The 3996-nt window shown below is 40.6% G+C and overlaps 2 pseudogenes; both read left to right on the top strand.

Annotated features, from left to right (window-relative positions):
- Positions 1-219: 219 nt before the first annotated feature.
- Positions 220-1213, top strand: LOC149238797 (25S ribosomal RNA; annotated as a pseudogene; the record flags this gene model as incomplete).
- Positions 1214-2733, top strand: LOC149238796 (25S ribosomal RNA; annotated as a pseudogene).
- The last annotated feature ends 1263 nt before the right edge of the window (positions 2734-3996 follow it).

Raw genomic sequence — 3996 nt, 5'->3', positions numbered from 1 at the left:
ATAGTTGTTTATATGGTTAGTTAGGTTATGGTGTGGTTTAACATTACATGTTTTTTTCTTCATTACTACAGTAGATTAACTCTCTCTTAGAATAGATTTTATCTTCTTCCATAAAATAATTAAGCTTCTTCTAACCCTATAGAAGTCTGGCTTGGAGCCCCTATGGACTCTTGCCAGATGAGAAGTGACAACAGGCAGGACATACACTTTTACTTGTGCATCAAGCACTGCCACCTACAAGTTTGTACGAACCCCGAGTCAATAAGTAAAGTTGGTAGCCCTCGGAGTTGCAACACTCTTGTTGCAATACCTAGGCTCATCACTCATGCACGATTTTTATCATGTAAAGAAAATGATTAGAGGCATCGAGGGCATAACACCCTCGAGCTATTCTCAAACATTAAATAGGTAAGAGGGTGCGACTGCTCCATTGAGTCGTACTATGGAATCGAGAGCTCCAAGTGGGCCATTTTTGGTAAGCAGAACTGGCGAAGTGAGATGAACCGAAAATATAGTTATGGTGTCAAATTTAACGCTAACCTAGATCCCACAAAGGGTTTTGGTTGATTAAGACTGCAAGACGGTGGTCATGGAAGTCAAAATCCGCTAAGGAATTTGTAACAACTCACCTGTTGAATCAACTAGCCCCAAAAATGGATGGTGTTGAAGTGCACAACCTATACTCAATCATCAGAGAAATTGCCTAGATTTTATGAGTAGGAGGACATAGGGGTCGTTGAGAAACCTCAGGTGTGAGCTTGGGTGGATCAGCACCCACTGCAGATCTTGGTGGTAGTAGCAAATATTCAAATGAGAACTTTGAAGGCTGAAGCGGGGAAAGGTTCCATGTGAATAACACTTGGACATGGGTTAGTCAATCCTAAGAGATGGGGAAGCCTTGTATCAAAGGTGACGAGAATTGAAATGGAATCGGGTTAATATTCCCCAACCGGGACATGGTGGTGGGCAGTAATGTTAGGAAATCCGGAGAGGTCATCGGGGCCCCCGGGAAGAGTTATATTTTCTTTTTAACAACTTTCCCACCCTAGAAATGATTCACTCAGAGATAGGGTCTAGAAGCAGGAGGAGAACCCCACGTCTTGTAGTGTTCGGTGTGCCCTCAAAGGCCCTTGAAAATCTGGAGGACCGAGTACCATTAATGCTAGTCGTACTCATAACTGCATCTGGTCTCCAAGGTAAACAACCTCTGGTCAATAGAAAAATGTAGGTAAGGGAAGTCGACAAAACAAATCCGTAGCTTCTAGAAAAGGATTGGCTTTGAGGGCTGGCCTAGTGGTCTACACACACAATTTGTGAGCTATCGGCAGTCTTCCTGAGCTTTTATTGCGGCGAGGGCAGGAAGTCACATGCCGATTGGGCTACGGGTGTAGAAAGCCCCATACGAGGCGCTTTTCCCAAGGTGGCGAACAATCGACTTAGAACTATTATGGACAAGGGGAATCCAACTGTTTAATTAAAACAAATCATGGCGATGGTCCCTGTTGATGCTGACGCAATGTGATTTCTTCCTAGCGCTTTGAATGTCAAAGTGAAGAAATTCAACCAAGCACGGGTAAACGGTGGGAGTATCCATTACTCTCTTAAGGTAGCCAAAGTCCTCATCATCTAATTAGTGATGTGCATGAATGGATTAATGATATTACCACTGTCCTTATCTACTATCTAGCAAAACCACAACCAAGGGAATGGGCTTGGAAGAATCAGCGAGGAAAGAAGACCCTATTGAGCTTGACTCTAGTTCGACTTTGTGAAATGAATTGAGAGGTGTAGAATAAGTGGGATCCATTTTCGGCGCAAGTGAAATACCACTACTTTTAACTTTATTTCACTTATTCCATGGGGTGAAGATGGGGCCCTGCCCCTGTTTTTGGCCTTAAGGCATGTTTCAGTGGGTTGATCTAGGTGGAAGACATTATGAGGTGGGAAGTTTGGTTGGGGTGGCACATTTGCTAAAGGATAACACAGTTGTCCTAAGATGAGCACAAGGAGAACAGAAATATCATTGTGGAACAAAAGTTTAAAAGCTCGTTTGTTTTTTTATTTTTAGTATGAATACAAACCATGAAAGCATGGCCTATCGATCCTTTAGATTTTCAAAATTTGAAGCTAGAGGTGTTAGAAAAGTTACCATAGGGATAACTGGCTTATGGTAGCCAAACATTCATAGCAATGTTTCTTTTTTATTCTTCGAGTCGACTCTTCCTATCATTGTGAAGCAGAATTCACCAAGTGTTTGATTGTTCACCCACTAATAGGGAACATGGGCTAGGTTTAGACTGTCACGAGACAAGTTAGTTTTACCCTGCTGATGAACCACACCACAAAAGTAATTCAACTTTGTACGAGAGGAACTGTTGATTCACACAATTGGTCATCATGCTTAGTTGAAAAGTAAGTGGAGTGAAGCTACCATGTGTCAGATTATGACTTAAGGCCTCTAAGTCAAAATCCACGCTAGAATCGGTGCATGTCACTATTAGACTGTATCTCAATCCGCAATAGGGGCATCACTTTGTCACCCCAAGGGGCCTGTGTCATTTGTAAACCGCGATCATGAAGCATCTCAGTCGAGGCAACTTTGAAGTTCAATTCCGAATGGTCATTGAGAAGAATTCTTTGCATATGGTTTAAATACTCGACTAGGTATTATAAGTAGTAGAGTGGCCTTGCTGCCATGATCCACTAAGATTCAGCCCTTGGTCCCCTTGATTCATAGCTTTGCTCTTGTCACACATTACTAAAAAAATCCATACAACTCTCCTGCCTTTTCCTCTTCCTCCAAACGACAATTTTTTATTGCTCACATCGTAGAATGCTTTTCTTGGGGGTGGGAAATTTGGGGTTTCCATTGTGGAGTACTAAAGAAGGTATGCTTTTGGTGATTATTTCAGCATCTTTTCATTAAAACTTACAAACCTTTTGCATCATGAACTAGGTAGATGATAAGGAATTGTAATAAAATCTGTAAGATTAATGTGAAAAATGAAAACACTGACAATTGTCATTTTCTTATGCAGGAAAAAGGAAAAACAAAAGATAGTCATTCCAAAGGAAAGGACAAGGCTAGGTTAACCGATGTCCCTTTGACGGGGAACCACATGTAAACAAGGCAAACCAAATCAAAGCATATCAGTCTAGGAAAGGAAATGGAGATATCGGCTCGGCACAAAAAAGTAAAGAGATAACTGAGAGCCAATGGTTCGGTGAATACCTCAGGATCCTTTGATCCTGAGGGATCGTTGCTTTAACTATTTTTGCACCTAGACATCTCCACCTTCGCCATTATAAAAAGGGGCAGCACTGTTAGGCTGGGGGAGAGTCGGTTATGTTTTTATGTAATTTCTCTTAAAGTTGAGGATTTGATCATCGACTCTCGTTGAAAAGTGATCCACTGTAATTCTGTCTTATGCATTAATACAAACTTGGTTGCTATTTCATCTCTGATCCTAAAATAACTTCAAGTGGTGGACCCATGGAGGCTAAGGGTCTGGCCCTGGAGGAAGACTTGCTCCTGTACTAGTACTTTTGGTTTATGCGTGGTGTGCTCATCAGTTTTATTCGGTAATCTGATATGTTCTGTTATTTTCCATCACAGCCCTATTAATCTAATCTGTTAAGTGATATCATTTTCTGAGACAGAGACATTATAACTCTGCAATGCATTTTTGTTTCCTTAAGTACTGATATAACTAGCTTTTACAAGATACCGTTGTTGTTCAATAGAATGTCTGTGTTGTAACACTTGACTGTTGGTATTACTAAATTCATCTTAGAGATTATATTTCCTTGCGATTGTTGTATCTATGAACGTTGTTGTTCCATTCTGAAATACAGTGGTATTATTTATAACTAAGACTGACGATTGGATTACCAAGATCAGATTACTATTAAGGTGTGTTGTTTGTTAAGTTACTGTTTGAATTTTTAACATTGTCCCATTCTCCGTAATTAGTCAATGTTGTTCTATTTCTGTGT

The sequence above is a fragment of the Pinus tabuliformis genome, chromosome 8 (assembly GCF_031772625.1).
Source record: "Pinus tabuliformis cultivar Carrire ecotype Pingquan chromosome 8, CPIR1, whole genome shotgun sequence".
Classification (NCBI taxonomy): Eukaryota; Viridiplantae; Streptophyta; class Pinopsida; order Pinales; family Pinaceae; genus Pinus; species Pinus tabuliformis.
This window is presented reverse-complemented; position numbering and strand designations above follow the sequence as displayed.